The sequence below is a fragment of the Lycorma delicatula genome, chromosome 5 (assembly GCF_047948215.1).
Source record: "Lycorma delicatula isolate Av1 chromosome 5, ASM4794821v1, whole genome shotgun sequence".
In the NCBI taxonomy this organism is placed as follows: domain Eukaryota; kingdom Metazoa; phylum Arthropoda; class Insecta; order Hemiptera; family Fulgoridae; genus Lycorma; species Lycorma delicatula.
Window position 1 is genome coordinate 28,264,804 of NC_134459.1, and position 18,960 is coordinate 28,283,763.

Below are 18,960 nucleotides of genomic sequence, written 5' to 3' on the forward strand. Positions count from 1 at the left end.
ACACGTGCAGTATTTGGTTCTTAATGGTTATGTGCAAAAAAAAAAAATAATAGTTATGTGCAATGTATATAGTCCATGCTGTTTCATCACAGTAAAACAGACATCACCATTCTTTTTTATTAACATTTTAATAATGTTGACTTATACTACTGAAAATATGTATATATTTACTTTACCTCTGTTATAAAATACAAGTGGGAATGTGTTCCATCTATTAAAAATATTCCTGATGGGAATATTTTGGTATTTAAAATGTTATGAAATACCTGAGACTTAAAATATTAAAAATCATGGTTGAAAAATCTATTTCTCTTTATCTGGATTTATATCTAAAGAACGATTTAACTTATCATAAAATTTATTGTGGTAGCTTGATTATTGGGAATTTTGATTGTACTAAAACAAAAAAATCTCATGTGGACATCACATGACTTCCTTTTACGCCTATTAAATTACATATATACATTTTTATAAGTACATAAAATTTTATTTCTCTAATAACTTCTGATGTTTTTTTTCATATTTTTTTATTCTTATTATTAAATTATTATTTATTGTAAAAATCTTTTTACAATCGGAGCTTAATAATTATTAGTAAATCAATATATTTAAATTAAAAAAGAAATGAAGTCGAATTCAAACCGATGTGCTCTTGTATGAACAAAATATTTTAATTGAAAAAAATAGGACTATTTCAAAAGGCAATGAAAGATTTTGACGTATAAAATTTTGGGCTATAACAGCCTTGATCATAATCGTAGTCATTCATTGTTTTTCACCACTAGTTTCAAAAGCGATAGCTTTTACGTAGCCGGAAGTATTTTACATGAAACTTTTGTTTTTCAATGTCTTTTAAATTATCCATAACATCTCTATTCTTTCTATTTAATAGTGTTAGGTTCAACCCTAGAGTCTTGCTTTGAGATAGTTTCATACCAAAAAATAGAACTTTTCTAGAAGAGAACATGTGCTAAATTTCATTCTTTACGTTCAAGAGTTAAAAAGTTACTTAAAGGTTATTTCTAGATACACCATGCGGAATTTTATTTTGATCTTTAGGAAATGATATACGCTAAGTAAGCTGAAGGTTTGCCCCTATCTGTGTTTATCGAACTGTCGGCTGACTTAGACGTGACGGGCGAGTGGGATTTGTTGTACTATCTAAGTAGATGACATCATCCGATTATTAATAAAATGTCATATTTGTACTAAAAATTCAAACAGAACAAGACTAGTACAATACAATGACTAGTACGCTATACACAGCAGTTGGCGAGAGGCAAACTTTCAGCTCACGTATTGTATAATAGAGGTACGGGTCGTATTTACATGTGTAGCATATAACTGTAACGATACTTTTTGATGGATCGAAATATGATTTGGATTCAAGGTAGAGATAACGTCGTGGATTTTTTTTTTTAGTTTTGTATCAGTAGTCTTAGTTAACGAATGATAAATTTTTTTTACAACAATTATTTTATTTTAGAATGGGTTAACGAATTTCTCTAAAAATGAGGAATTATTAACGGGGTTTTATTATATAATTGACGAAGCAATTAGAAGAAGATGCAATGCATATATATATTTTACATAATTTTACATGTTCTTTGCCAGATAGCAACACTGTACTCCAAAGTAGTTCTATGTCCAGTTAATATAACCTTATTATGCATTAGGGTCATCTCATTTTACATAACCTTTTTGTGTTCGCGTCAGCACAGTCAATTTCCAAGGAAGAACTATGTTTATTTTTCTGAACTTGGCTTACGTATTTTTTTTCATACGTGTGAATGAAATCGGTGTTAGGTTAAAGCAGATCAATAGTATCTCGTTAAGTGTATAAATTTTGTAAAACAACGACTATACACTTCTACAAAACTGCCCGGCCTGCTTGTCACTATTAACTGAGGAAATTTTTGTGATTGAATTCGTTCACCCAGAAAATCTCATAAAAAAGTGATTTTTATAGATTGGATGTTTGTAACAAACAGTTAAATTAGCTTTCAGAGCTACAAAAAATTTCAATTACAAGGTTATCACATTGCTGTTGTTGATGAATTAAAAGAAACGAACTATGAAAATTGTTTCAGTTTCGGTATTATGTTTATGAAAACAGGAATAAGATGGCTAATCGAATTTATTTCATGTATGAAGTTTTATTTCACCACCTGGATGGCTTTATAAAAAAATCCACTAGATTTTTTATTTTTCTGTTAATATTTAAAAATTAACTTTTAGAGCCATCCACAAACACTTAAAAAACTGAAAATTAACAGTGTAAATGGTATTTGAAACATTAAAGAACAAATATAATGAAAATGTACTATGTATGAAACGGGTAAGAATATAATAAAGGCAAAAAAATTGTATTTTAATATATGTTGTCAAATCATAGACAAATATAAAATATAATCCGCATTTTTTTTTTAAATTTTAATTTTTTGTCGTCAAAAATAAATAGTATTATATATATATATATATACATATATATGTGTGTGTGTAAAAAAAATCCAGATCGCAATTTTATTTTAAACACTATGTAAAAAAGTAATTATAAATAGTAAAATGTGAAATTGTATACCTTCTTATTATTTATATTATTTATTCTATTAAAGCATTACGAAATAAATTACTACTGTCATAAACCTACATATAATGGACTGTAGTTTTCCTTGTATGCATGGACATTTAAATGCAATTTTAATAAGTTGGGGGATTTGTGTCTGTTGAAAATTACACTTATATTAGATCCTGGGGAATAAAGTACGCTACTTTAGTAATGAAATCCTTAATTATTTAATATTAATAAATAGTAAACTAAGCAAACCTGTTCGGTAATAGAAATTCTACATTTTACAGGCAAGTTTAAGTTATATTCAGTCGAACCTTGTTTATTTTAAGCTAAATGTATTAACACTATTATTCTACTTTAAAATAAAATTACATCATTTAAAATTAAAATGTTATGTAAATCGTATTTTAAATATTAAAAAAAAATATTTACTTTAATTTACGATTTTTTAAATAATTAAAAAAAGTTTGAAAAAAAATGAAAAATTTTCAATAAATAATTCAATAATAATTTAAAAAAAATATATATCAGAAATTATTAATGAAATAAAATTTGATGTACTTTTCATTTTAAAAATATTTGTAAATGTAATTTAATAGGCTTATAAGAAAGATAAGAAAGTCATAAAGTATCCACATCAGATTTTTTGGATTCAGTTTTTTGGATTTTTGATAACCAATTTACATCAAATTTGTTGAAGAAAATTTTTACTATCTTCTCAAATAATTTTTTATAAAACACCTTAAATTAGTCTGGCATTCTCAATATATTAAGTCCTAGATTTCAATCCTTGTTAACGAAAATTCTATGTTATCTAACAGGCAGATTCAAGCTTTCTAGAATTCTTCAAAAGGATTCTGTTATTTTTACAGAAATTATTCTAGCCAATTTTTTTTTTTCTTAGAAACAATATTAATAATCCTTTGCGAAAAACCGTTTTAAGTTGCGAATAGATAAAAAAAAAAAATAATGTTTTTTTTCCTACTAATCATATTCTACTGGATTTTATTTAATGAGAGATTTGGAGGTTTCTCTTTTCCCCATATAAGTACGTATCAGACTAATTTTGTTGCTGCTAGAGAGGAATTAAAAGTTTCTCATGCAGTCTGATCACATGTCACCAAATATGTTTCCCATGTCACCATATCACACAATAAGGATACACTAGTCTTATAGGACTTCAAATCCGTAAAATGAACTAACTTTGATGAAAAATGAGAAAACAGATGTATATGAACAAAGGACGATATCTATTAGTAGATGGGCAACACGAGTAAAGCGACTTCATCCGGATAATATATATTTTCAGGTAACCGCACCCATCCCGCCTAAATTCAGAAAATCTTTACTTCGAAATAAGTAAAGTGTATCCAATTAAACAACGTAATTTTATTTTGAAATTAATTTTTTTTGTTTTATCTACGATTAACGAGCCATTCCAGGATAGATTTCCAGTTCTTAATCGAATTGATTCAACCGTTTCCGGAAATTTTGTTTTCTGATACCTAACTGAACTATAAATAAACTTAAAAGACCCAAACTTTTAAAGTAATCTCTAACTCACTTAAACATTAAATAATTATTTACTTATTAATACATAGGGTTAAAAATCATTACCTTTTTTTACTTCCTTGTACGAAGTAAAGGAAGTATTGTGATCGCGAAAGATTTCGGTTTTCAGATTTAAATGGAAATAACTTTGACCATCCCTAAATCCATTTTGACTAGTTTTGGTGTGACGTCTGTACGTAAGTATGTATTTTGTATAATTCAAAATCGATTAGCCGCAGGATGTTGAAATTTTGGATTTAGGATTGTTGTAACATCTAGTTGAACACCTCCTCTTTTGATTGCAATCGACTTGAACAAAAATATCCAATGAAGTCCAAAATCCAAAAACATTTGAAATTTGGACTTTCTTAACTGCAGTAATAAGCTCTCATTGAGAGATTTTCAACGGTATATCATAAGTGGTACACTTATTTTCATTGGTTCCAGAGTTATAGCCAAATAAAATTTTAATTAATGATATATTTTGATCTTACAAGGGAAGGCACATCGATTCGAATCTGATTTCATCTTATGTTTTTAACTTTTTTTTTAATTTAAATGTATTGATTTATTTATAATTATTAACCTTTGATTGTAAAAAACAATTGTTCAATAAATAATTCAATAATAATTTAAAATATATATATATATATATCAGAAATTATTAATGAAATAAAATTTGATGTACTTTTCATTTTTTTTTAAATTGTAAAATAAGCGTATAATAAAGGTCATATATGGTGTCTACATCAGATTTTTTGGATTCAGTGTTTTGGATTTTTGGTAACCAATTTACATCAAATTTGTTGAAGAATATTTTTACTATCTTCTCAAATAATTTTTTATAAAACACCTTAAATTACTCTGGCATTCTCAATATATTAAATCCTAGCTATAAATCCATGTTAACGAAAATTGTTTAAACCCCTTTTTCATTTAAATTTTATCTGACAGGCAGATTCAAGCTTTCTAGTATTCTTCAAAAAAGGATTTTAAAGATTTAATTAGATTTTAAATTCTATGCAAGGATTTAAAATTGATATTAAAAAATTAAGCATTTAAAAATTTTCTCCAAGTTTGATGTAAATTGCTCTTATCTGAATCAATGAAAAAAGATAATGACTCTTTGTATTTATAAGTAAATAATTATGTAATCTAAGTAGACACAGAAGATTATTTTTACTTAAAAGATATTTACTTTTAACTAAGTTTTAATTGTTATCGAAAAATGTTTAAATTTTATTTCTTTTAAATTTTACCTGCGAGGAGAATTAAAGCTTTCTAGTATTTTTAGCCACTTGCTCACACCGTTTTTTTTTTTTTTTAAATCTAGGTATATAAAATATTCATTTGTTCTGCACTTACCTTTTATAAAAAAATCTGATGTGGACACCAGATGACTTCCTTGTATGCCTAATAAATTACATATACACTTTTTTTTTAAATGAAAAGTACATAAGATTTTATTTCTATAATAACTTCTTATATTTCTTCATATCTTTTTTTTTTTTAATTATTTAATTAATATTTATTGTAAAATTTTTGTTTAATAATCAGTGGCAAATAATAATTAAAATAAATCAATATTTAAATAATAAAAAAAAGTTAAAAAAAAGGAGATGACGTCGGATTTGAACTACGGGTCTTCCCGTTGTAAGATCTAGATATTTCATTAATCAAAATTTTAATTGACAATATTTCTGGAACCAATGAAAATTAGCACTCTTATGATATATCGTTGAAAAGCTCTGAATGAGGGTTTATTACTTCAACTAAGATATAGTCCAAAATCCTAATTATTTGGATTTTGGTTCAGTCAGTTGCAATCAAAAGGGGAGGTGCACAACTAGATGTTACAAAAATCCTAAATCCGAAATTTCAACATCCTACGGCTAATCGTTTTTTAGCTATGCGAGATACATACGCACAGACGTCACGCCGAAACTAGTGAAAATATTTCCGTGAATATTTAGTGAAAATATTTAGTGAATATTTCCGTTGAAATCTGAAAATCTAAATTTTTTGCGATCACAATACTTCGTTTCCTTCATACAAGAAAGTAAAACTGTTCAAAAAATTACAACACCTTTTTTAAACAGTTATCGATTTTTTATAATTTTACACATTTTCAAAACTACAGCTTGGATAAATTATTATTACTCATTAAAAATTAGCTGGTCATTCATCAGCATTCATTCAGTCGTTTTGCAATGTTGATGGATCGAAATTCAAATACTTTCAAAAGTATTGTTACCTAGTTTTATAGGAATATTTAACTTGGCCATCAGTAACTGCTGAATAGTAAATGAACTAGTTTATAATAATAAGCCAATACTAATTACAATGAATAAAATAACTTTTGCCGGAATTTTGAAGTATTTGTTAATTTTCTTTTTTCCTTTTTCCAGTTTTATTATTTTTTTTATATTAATTAAAACTTAAAAGTTAATCAATAACTAAGAATCTTGTTTGAATTTATATTGTAACAATTATAAAAACGCAAATTATTTATCGATTGTTGGATGTGTGTTTGTGTGAACACGAGAAAGATAGAGATTCAAAATGGAAGAAATTCATATGTTATGAGGAAATATTTAATATTTTAATGGATGAACGGATTGGTTTTTCCCTACTTTTTTTTTAATACTGAGTCATCATCTCCTTAATAAGCAGTGGTGTTTGGTACATGTGACTTTCAACTATTATTAGAAATCAATAATGATAATAACAATACTTAATAACGTTTACGCATTGAACATTTGAACCATAAATTAGATATTTTATTTGTACGAGTACTTAGAGGATAGGTTTCTCACGATACGTACATTTGTATTACTTAAAAAAAAAACCTAATGAAAATTAAAGTATTTATAAACAGCGTGATTCATGAAGAATGTAACGGTCTTTCACGGCATGTTTTACTGATGAAAATAAAGTTCATATAAACGTGGGTTCGGAAACGCTTCATTAGCGAGTGTCGGCTGGCGAAAGGTTTCTCCCTGATTTCTGCGTCTTCGGTAAAATTAAGCCAGAGTGTAATTCTTGGGGCCCAAATTAAGGGAGAGTTTTATTGTTTTTGTATGGAATCTGAACTGGAAAAATGTAAAACTTAGTTCCCAGAGCTGTATTTTTAGTTGTTTTCGAAAAATCTTGGGTAAAAGTTAAATGGTTAGGGGTCGAAAAACACACTTTTTTATGTTTAGTAAAATAACTTTTTAATAGGTGATAAATATATAAAATTTTTAAATAAAACTTGTAGTGAGTTTGATTCAAGTAAAATAGTATGACTAAATTTTACAGAAACTAAATACAAACATAAGAATTTCGAAGGTTATTACAAACGGTTGAAGCACAAACTTTTAACGAATCGAAATAATGAACGGTGGAACTGTGAGCCTCTATCAAGTGTGATATGGGTTTGAACTGAATGATTCGAATCAGTTGAAAGAATAACGACACCAAAATAATAGAATTAAATTTACGTTAAATAAAATTAAACAAATTTAAAAAAGTTCTTTTTAATAATAATAGGCTTATGGGGTTTACGTGTGAGAATAGAGAGTTGAGGTGATGCGAGCACCTCGTGCGAGACTAGACCAAACATTACCATCGACTGGTAACAAACCGGTTGCCCCTGAGCGCTGTTTTGGGAGTTACAATTGGGTAACTCATTATAATATCTCTGCAAACAATCGTCCGATTTTCAAAATTCAAACGGAGTATTTATTAGTAGGTTGAAGGATAACTTTTCCATGCATCAAGTACACTCTCGATCAAACAAATCACAGTTACTCGTAAATGTTATTTCTTCGCAACCAATCTTCCGATTTTCAAAATTCAAATGGGGTATTTGCTTGTATAACACAAATTAAAAAATATATATTGTAATAGTATTATTTGATATCTTTTAGCAGTTTTTATCAAACGTTTTTAATACTTTTATAAATGTTTATAACATTACTTTTTATTTTCATACTTTTAAAATAAGGATAAGACTTTAACAAATTTCGCCCGTCTAAAAAAAAGCTGTTTTATTTTTGACTAAAATAATAAAATGGAATGTAGTGAGACAGAGATTAAATAACCACTACTGATCTTGAGCTAAGGATTTATGGAATCTGGGAATGTACATAATATTTTATCTCAAATTTTTCCAAACGAATTTTTAAAAGTTTTACGTAAAGAACTTTTGGTATTAGAATAAGAACAGGCTGTTTATTATTACGGTTTATTAATTACGGTAATAAATAATGATAACGAAAAACTGTAGTGTACATATACATATATGATGAATATTACATTAAAATAATACAAATATCATTTATAAGTAAATCTGGAAAATAATTTAGGAAATTTTCACAATTGCAAGTTGGCAGTATTAACAGTTACAAACAATTTTTGCAACCTGTAATTCGAAAACGGAAACATTCCGGACCTATTTTTATATTATTTTTTTCTTTTTTCAGAATTAAATGAATCGTTTTTGAGAAAATCAGCTGGGTAATGTTTTACCTCGATAATAGTGTATTACGGAAGTGACATTTGAAATTGATTCAAGCTGTTTGAAATTTTTCGATATAAATATTTTCTGTTTTAATATATATATATATTTATATTTGTTTATTTATTATTTTTTTAAACAAATTCAGATAGACCTAATTACAAAGATACCGATGATGATAAGACATGAAATTTTTTTGGCTTCTGAAAAATATCAAATCTGATCGGGATTCGAACCGAAACCTTTCGTTTAAAAGGCAGAGATTCTCACTCTTTTAAGGAGATAACGTAGTAAAAATATAATTAAATATATTTGAAGAAATATATATTTCTCACAAGATATTAGAATTAATAAAAAAACCTTATCATCCTTAAGAAGAAAATTTACTCAAGAATCTGTAGTCGTCAAAATAAAACGAAAGGATTAAAATTATATGAAAATATCAGGAAAATCGAAGAGAGGTAGGTATCCAGTAACTCTAGTGAAGCGGAAGATTGAAAAAAGGATTCGTTTACAAAAGAAAAATAGATAGATTGGAATTTCAACTAGAAAATTCAAAAGATAGGTAAATTTACAAAATATCAATCTATATAAATAAAAATGTAAATGTTCGTTTGTTTAAAATCTTAAATCTCCGAAAGTTCTTCACCGGTGGCTTTGAAATTTTGACACAACGTTGCATTCGAATACGCGCATGTTTTTATATACCTACTATTTGTATAACTAAGATATCACTCCTGTAACAAGTAAAAACTTGTTTTTTTTTTTTAACAGCACTATCTGCTGGACGTAAAAGTAACACACGTTATATTAAATATTTTCGATTCCATTTCAGTGTTTCCGATATGTGTGTCCGGTATAAACTAAAAAACTACTGGACTGATTTACGCGCGGGGAAAAAGGGTAAAACCGAAAAAGGTGAAAAGGAAAATGAGGAAAAGGAAATTGTAAGGGAAATAAGGGAAAGAAAATGAGGAAGGAAAGGGGAAAATGGGTGAAAAGGAAAAGTAATATGGCAAAAATGAAAATGGGGAAAAGGGAAAGGTTAAATTTTGTGAAGTTCCGTAATGTTCATTTTGTTAATGTTTTATCTATCTTTCAATTGTGTTAATTTAATCTATATATATATGTATAAGTATATACTAAAATCTAGCAATAGCGAAGCATTGCCGCGTCTGCTAGTGTTACATAATGGAAAGTTCTCTAAAACAATTTTATGACTTTATTTTCACCAGTAGAAAACATATCCTGAAAGTTTGTTTAGATTCTTCATGAATCACCTACATACATTTGCGACTGGTTGACCGCAAATTACGAAAGAAAAACCAAAAAAAAATTTTTTTAGGAAATTTGCCGCTTCATTCACGTTTCTATAAGTATAAGTTTCTTTTAGATAAGTATTCTACTTTAATTGAAATTTTACATTCCGATTCGTTATTTCTGATGAATTTGAAAGGTAATAAATCGCTTATTATTAAAAGTTAAAAATCGAGAGTTGGCTAATTTTATTTTATTTCTTATGCAGTTTATTTATTTATTCAAATTCTGATGAAATGCTTAAGAAAATAATTGATTATGTTTTTATATTTCCGTATTCTTCTTTGAAAAAGGCAAAATATAATTCAATAATTATGTTTCTCTAAATTCCTAATGACTAAATAATATTATATCCTAATTCTCACCCAATTTTGGAATTTTTTCGATTAACTTTGTTTCCAGTTTTATGCCTTTTTGCAAGTACTAGCTGTTACAGTTAGGAATGCTAACTCGATAAGATTAAAAATAATAATAATTCGTTTTGTAAAGTTGAATAAAAAGATAAATACGGTAATTAAGAGAAACCATTATTACGAGAGGGTAATATATATGTTATATATAACTAATACATACATTATAATTCACTGTAAGAGAAAAAAACCGTATAATGATCACGTAATAATGACTACGCTATGGACCGATTTACCTAATGCATCGATTAGTCAGATGACTGCATGCACTGTACAGAAATATTTAATAATACGTTTATTTACAAGTATTAATTTATCTGGGATGTGCTGTAGCTGTTGTTTTCCGTTATTAGTCTGTGCATATATTCTTGCTCACCTTTTGAATTCTAATATACCAGTTGTTTGCATAATTTAAAAAATTACCTGTCCTGACTGATGTTAGTTATTAACCTACTTTTTACAAAATAATGATAAGGGAAAAAACCGCTTTTCAAATTTTAAAATTTTAGAAGAGATATCAATCATTAAGTAAATAAATTAAACGAAATTTTTTTGGTTTATACTAGTTTTTTTAGTTTTGAAGAATATATTTAAAAAATGTAGTTTAAAAGGTACTGTTTTTTTTTTTAGAATTTATTAAAACATTCATCGGTAAAATCTTGCACTGGTATAAGATTATAGTACTGTTTTACAATATTTTTAAATAAATAAACTTTAATCCTACAATAAATAAATATTATAAACTCAAAATTTTAATTTACCGAATAAATTAGTTTCTATAAGTTATTTATATACAGTGTTAAAGTTTGGCCACTCTTAAATAATTTTTCCTCAGATAAACATAGAAAAATTATATTTAGCGAGTGTGTACCTTTAAACTACCTATTTTTCAGTATAAGACCAACACAACCAAAATATCATGAGGCCTAAAGAAGGGTGAAACTCCAATATGTAACATAGAAAGACTAGGATTGTGAAAACGTAATTTTAAAGGCCATTAAGAAACAAGAATTGACGTTAAAACCCTTACTAAAATGTCAGCCATTTAAGGTTATTCACAGTTACTTTCAAAAAAGGTCTACAATACCTCTTTTAATAACTTTTCAACAGTTAAACATAGAAAAAAAAACAATTGGAAATAAATCCAAATCATGAGATAAATATTAAAACTTAAAACACACGACTGCCAAAAAAAAACATTGCTGACAAACATTGTTCTTTAATATAGTATGCTATAATAAAGGGCGTGGAGGTGACAATTTTGTTTATAGTGTAATTTTGTTTTTAAATTTATTTTTTATTTTTTTTGTCTTCAGTCATTTGACTGGTTTGATGCAGCTCTCCAAGATTCCCTATCTAGTGCTAGTCGTTTCATTTCAGTAAACCTTCTACATCCTACATCCCCAACAATTTGTTTTACATATTCCAAACGCGGCCTGCCTACACAATTTTTCCCTTCTACCTGTCCTTCCAATATTAAAGCGACTATTCCAGGATGCCTTAGTATGTGGCCTATAAGTCTGTCTCTTCTTTTAACTATATTTTTCCAAATGCTTCTTTCTTCATCTATTTGCCGCAATACCTCTTCATTTGTCACTTTATCCACCCATCTGATTTTTAACATTCTCCTATAGCACAATATTACATGTTACAATATAAAATTTTATTAAAAAATACAGACTGCCGGATAGGGAGAATGAAACAAGATACTGCATTTACCTACATGAAATTTAGCTTAGATTAGCTTCTAATCTTTTCTTCTCAGATACTCCGATCGTCCAAGTTTCACTTCCATATAAAGCGACACTCCAAACATACACTTTCAAAAATCTTTTCCTGACATTTAAATTAATTTTTGATGTAAACAAATTATATTTCTTACTGAAGGCTCGTTTAGCTTGTGTTATTCAGCATTTTACATCGCTCCTACTTCGTCCATCTTTAGTAATTCTACTTCCCAAATAGCAAAATTCTTCTACCTCCATAATCTTTTCTCCTCCTATTTAATTTATTTAAATTCATTTATACATATATATATATATATTTTATAGCCTATGACTCTCCTGGTAACGAAAGGATTCCAGCGCTGGATCATACTTGTAAATGGGTTCAGCCGTTTAGCTACTACGGTGGAACTAACATACATTTACATACTTACACCCTAAATACATTTCACTCCTTTTTGGGTAGTCGTGTAAAAAAATAAAAAAATGGAAAACCAGTAATGAGGTAGGTGCATTTTGCAAATAATCAAAACGATCTGTTTTTTAGTAGGAGACCACTGCAACTCTAACAGGGAAACAATTAAATGTAACATAAAATTTAATCTAATAAACAATGAAATAAAAATTGTAGGATTCTAACACATAATTTTATAGGGCATTAAAAAAAATAAACGTAAAAAAATCTACTGGATTATAAAAACTAACCAAAATGGCAGCAAGTGAATTTAATGTTTTATTTTTGTTTTAAGTGGACCTCAGTAATACAAAGTTGGGGTCTCAAACCACAAACTATAGTTTTGAGATAGGCTAAATTTAATGTTTTTTTTTTTTTTTTAATTTTTGAAAAGTTATTTAAGGTATATTCTTCGTTGTCATCCTATTTTGAATGTCTGCCATTGTAAAATGTTATATGATGAAATCGGTTAAACATGGCTTAATTTAAATGCTTTAATGTAATTGTTTTGATTAGTTATCAACTCATTTAGAAGTTGATTGTATGAACAATATGAAGTAATGCTATATGAATCTGTTATTTTTAATTATGTCTAATGTTTTTTTTTTTTTTTAGGTATGGAACATACTTTGAAATTAAACTAGTAACTTATTTTATGGTAAGTTTATTTTAATTTTATTTATTTATTTTAAGAAAGATAATATTGATAAATTAAAAAAATAACAAGGATTTAAAATAGATTTACTACTTAAATTGATTTATATTAATCGGAGTAACTTTTAAATAAAGAGAAAGTAAGAAGACAAACTTTGAGCGCTGATTATAACATTTTTTTTCTCTACAATGGTAGTATATTAGTTAAAGGAGGGTTCGAAAGCCCATTTGAAAAATTTTCGCCTTATAATATTTTTATAATCGCAATTTTAACCCAGAAATTTGATTGTTCATTAGCCGATTTACCAGTTATTAATCAATAAAAATTTTATTTAAAACTTTTAAAATACGTAAACTCTAGAAAATTATTCTTCATGATCTAAAAAAAAAACATCGATTTTGCATTAGGCAAATGTCATTTACACATAGGAAACACATTTGATATGTTGTTATTTTCTCACCATCCTAGTAATGTCACTCTAAAATTCTTAGTTGACGCGTTTCAGAATACCTCCATTCTCAAAACTACTTTTGCAAACTAGTTCAAAAGTGGTTTTTTCACTCTAGTAGTGATTACTAAATATATAGTAGTGCCTTAACGCTAAGATAGTAGTTTTGATAATGGAAGTACTCCTAAACGCGTCAGTGTTATAGTCACAGTGTTAGGAACGGCAGAAAATAACACTCAAATGAGTTATGATAATCCTAGCGGAAATAGAAAACATCGTGAAAATATTAAAAAACACATGATTGGATTTTCAAAATAAATCTTAATATTTACAAAAAACCTGTCTACAATTAGAATGGCATTGTAAATTCCAAAGTTACTAAGGCATGAAGCTGGACTCATTTCTTTCTTTTATTACTATAGTTTTGGCGAATAGTACTCTTGTTTATTAATATATATTTTTAATATTTAAGAAACTTTTTAGAGCTGTTTGCTGAATTATTTATAACATTTTTTGAAGTTACGTATTTGAATGTAGGTTTTTTTTTTAAGTATTACACCTGCTTCTGATTTTTTTATTTTTAATAAATTGTATATTCAAAGCATTTAATTATTTATTTAAAAAATGTATATATTTTTAAAGATGAATAATCTAACTAAAATATCCGATTATAATTAAAAGAGAACACTTCTTTAGCAGAAATTATATCAGTAATTAAAAATAAATAAATTTTTAATTTTATATAAATATGTATAAAGATATAACCTAAAGAATAGTTTTTGTAAATAATTAAAAATATTGTAATTTTTAATTTAAAAAAAAAAACAATATTATTAATTATTCCATATATTTATTACCTTTCGATATTTTCTATAATTGTAGGCTTTAATAAAGCTTTTCGGTGGATTATAATTTAAATCGGCGCATAGTTATTTACAATATATATGTGAATATTTTACGAAAGTGTTTCTGGCATTAAATGCATGTCAGTACTCATTATCGTGCTTTGTAAAATAGAAGAGGACTTCTATTCTACAGAAGAAGAAGAGAAGAGTCGGAGCGGGAGAGTTACCGAGAGAGAGTGAGATATATACTATTATCAAAATTTGAAAAGAGATGACGTCTGTTTTTGATGCCGTATTCAAAAGCAGTAGGCGTTTAAGTGAACTGAAGTGAGAAAGCATTTGCTTATATTGTATTAATCTGAACCGGTAACACTCAATAAACTGGCTTTGGAAAATTGCCTCGGCTCTGTTTTCCCCCGTTCCTTTCTTCTACTATTCTATACATATCTTCCCTTTACACCTTAGGCCAGTCAAAGTATACAAGTAGCAGTATACCTTATTGCGTATCAGTTATATTCTATCTCACTTTAGTTCTTCATACACTGCTCGAGGATTGTGTTAGTCATCGTATGAATATTTCATGGTATACAGCGAACAGAGAAACCTTTGATTACAATCTTTACTTAGCATCAGTATATTTGTCCTTGAATCTTTTATTTTACACGCTTTATCTAATGAAATATTTAAATACCAGGAAATACCTTTCTAAACGTTTATCTATTGGTATTGAAAACAAGAAAACGCATCTTGACATATAAAAATATATGCCATTTTGATTGATATACAGTTTTCATTAATAAATAATGAGGAATTATTATATAAAAAATAAATCAAAACAATAATTATGAAATATTATAACACGATTAATAAATAAATCTCTGTGTTAATAAAATCAAAGACCCAGTAATGAATTCGTATCTTTTCTGGCTACGCCGGTCAAGTTACGTAATTCATTTTTTTTATTAAATCATTTTAAGCTGTTTCCACGCTCATGCATTAGAGGGATTTTTAAGTGATTAAGATATTCATTAAAATAGATTTTAAGTGAACTAAGATGGAAACTGAAATTTTTTTCGATTTAAAAAAATAAGGTAGCTCCCCGTCAAAGAAGGGATGTTATTTGTGATTTTAAAGTTATTTTAGTGATTTTATTCTGTAACAAAATAGGTTTTGAGCGTTAAATATTTGAAATTGCAGAAAAAAAGTTTTTTTTTTTTTGTTTTGGTGGCTCCAATAATCAAAGGGAAGCGTTTGGGTAAAATTAATTAAGAAAATAATTCCTAGGTGGTGTTAAATTGTTCAAGTTCTAGTAAAGGTTTAACTTTTATTCGGATTTGAATACTAGATCGTGGATACCGGTGTTCTTTGGTGGTTTAGTTTCAATTAACCACACATTCCAGGAATGGTCGAAATGAGACTGTACAAGACTATACTTCATTTACACTCATACATATCATATTCATTCATCCTCTGAAGTAATACCTGAATGGTAATTCCCGGAGGCTAAACAGGAAAAAAGGTGGTGTTAAATTTATAAAAGAAGTATTTTTATATAATGGAGGGGGTTTTTATTAATAAGGATTTTTTTCTTTCCGTTAATATAAGTTGTACGTATCAAATCGGTTTTAATGTTTAGAATGATAGTTACTTACGGCAATGAAGGTTCGTTAATGTTTTAATTTATTATTGGTTTTTCTACTTAAAGAAAATCTAAATCTTTTATTTTGACTTTTAAAAGGTTACATTGATTTGTCATACGAGTAAAAATGGGCAAGGCATAGGATCTTGAAGATTTTAAAGCAAATTAGGTTGGCAACCTTGATATGCAAGTAGTAAGTGGTCTTGTATAGTAGATGCCATTTCGGAAATCAATGAACTGCTACATGTGTGCATTCGTAGTGAAAATATGTTTTTTAAAAATGTGATTTGTTTGTAGTTACTTAGCAATTATTGTCATGGGATCACAGTATTTCATGTTATGGTGAGCTTTTTAGCTTTAATACTCGTGGATAAACAGCCCGCAGATCTTGCTCACATCGTCCGAATCTGTCCTAAAATTGTTAGAACCAGGCATGCTATCTTAAAATCTTCAGTGCTGAAGCAGAAACCACGTTGCAATCCTTTTTATTTATCTTACTGTAATGACAGAAGAGTTCTACATTAGGATTCAAGGATTTGAACTTTTATTTGTATAAAATGATAATGTTAGAAGAACTAAATGATCCTGACAGAATAACTCGGACGATATTCTGTGAGCATTTTCTTAACTTATTTTTTTATGAAATGATTCTGATAATGAGTGACAGAGCCTGTTTATCAGGCACCGTCACTCCGATGCTCTTTACCAGGCTACGTACTGCAGTGTGTGCAGTAAAACACAGTTTAGTGTACCTGGTAAACTTTAATTGTAGGTTTATTAAATTTTACAGTTGGGTTTATTTAATTTTATAATAAAAGAATTAAAATTAATTTTTTCCCGGTATTTCGAATGGCTTTGAAGACTTCTATGAAGCATATGATATCTAAGTAATAGTAATTAATGATGATTTTTTTTGGGAATAATATTGGTCATTATATTATCAGTAAGTGTGGTGAACGTTGAAACTGTCAGGTGTCAGTTGTAGGGCACAATATTGTTTAGATTTTGGAAGGCAGCTGTATATTCGACTCATAGAAGAAATTAAAGGAATGTAAATCACTTCATTCCTCAATTCCCTAATATCCGAGGCGGGTAATTTACAATATATCACGTTCCATATCCAATATGTTTAAGAAAATCTTCTTGTCTCTTTTGAATATTTAATTATATTTTATAGAAAGATATTCATAAAATATAAATTGAAAAACGAAAGAATATGTAAATAGTTATTACTATTCAAAACCTAAACTTGTCTTCCACTGACCGAACTGCTGTTGTTATTTTAATAATTTTATTAGACATATGTTAAACATAAAAATGAAACATATGGCAGGCGCGTGTTAGCGTCTAGTTCTGTGAATGCAGCTGCAACTTTTTTCATTTCTAACTCGATCGTGGATACGATGTTTTTTGATGGTTGGGTTTCAATTAATAACACATCTCAAGAATGGTCGATCTGAAACTGTAAAAGATTACACTTCATTCACATTCATACATATCATCCTCAGAAAAAAAAAATGAATATTTTTGTTAGGTTATTTTTATCGTAGTGTCCATGTTATAATAGATTTTTTTTTTTTTAGAATTGCGGTGTAAAATTATTTGATCATATCACTCGTCTCATTTTCTTTACTTTTTGTACAATTTGACATTTATTCATTGCCAGATATCAGTTATATTCTGATATTTTTGTTATAATAAAATTTCCATATCTCCTTTCTCATCTCTTTTTGTTTTTATATTTAAATTTTACGATTTAGTTTTTTTTTTTTGTTGAAAATACAATGTATTACGTGATTTTAAAGAGGATTATTATTACTACACTAGAACATAAAAGTAGATGCGATATAATTTGTAGTGACGTATTTGCTATTAGAAACAAGTAATATAATTAAATGCAATATATCACGTTGCGCACCGAAATTGTGTTTCTTGTATTCTAGTTTTACATTGGAATAGAAAATAAACCGTGGAAATTCAAATCAGATTATCTACTCTCACGATTCTGAATTCTATTAACGTAATTTAACAGAACGTTATAAATTATGAACGGTTATTATATAAGTAATGCAATTTACTTAGATAGACTTACATTCTAGTCATCAGTAGAATTTTTCATATTCTGTCATTTTTCCCTATTTTTTTTTTAATGATTTTTCGCGTGATTCATATTTACGATTCATATTTTACGTCTATTTTTTAATTCTTCTAAACTTTTCAAAAGTTTTTCTAAATTTTTTTGCATTTTATGATATTCTATACCAAAATATTTTCGCAATGATTTGACAATGAAATAAAAAAAAATTCGAGAGGTAGTTGAAATAGCGATTATGTTGTTTCTTGATTAAAAATGTCTATTGGCTGGTTGGAATTATCGTTATCTTGTATGCGTCATCACATTTGTTTTGATAGATTGTTACCGTTCTACTGGTTGATTTTATTAAAAAATTTTTAGATAGTAGCCTATAACTTTTTTAAAATTATTCTGTAATTACGATTTGTGTTGGAAAAGATACGACAATTTGGATAATTTTAAAGAGTGTAAATTTTTATATCGTGTATAATTAGTTTTACATAATTTATTGAAATTACTAAAAAAGTACAGCATATGTGTGATACGTTGTATTTGTGACTTTTCTTTATAATCTTTTTCACGGATATTGTCATCGAGTCAAAGAACAGCAGTTTAAAACGATGTATCTGGTTTCTCATATTAGAATATCGATTTGCTGGTAAGCGTCATTTCATAATATGTTTTAACTAGTGAACATTAATTTATTAAAATTTTGTTTGTTTGTATTTTATCATTAATTTTCTAGTAAAAATATTTTATTAATGACAACG

General features: G+C 27.4%; 1 protein-coding gene across 11 annotated transcripts in view; it reads left to right on the forward strand.

The window, feature by feature from the left end:
- Positions 1-18,960, forward strand: part of Mgat2 (alpha-1,6-mannosyl-glycoprotein 2-beta-N-acetylglucosaminyltransferase) — an 858,981-nt gene that overhangs the window by 284,186 nt on the left and 555,835 nt on the right. For 2 of the 11 annotated variants that reach the window (XM_075365853.1, XM_075365854.1), the window contains one exon: positions 13,145-13,187. The exons of the other annotated variants lie outside the window; for them this stretch is intronic. The gene's annotated coding sequence lies outside the window, so the exon portion shown is untranslated. The remainder of the gene's footprint in view (positions 1-13,144; positions 13,188-18,960) is intronic. 11 annotated transcript variants of the gene reach the window in all.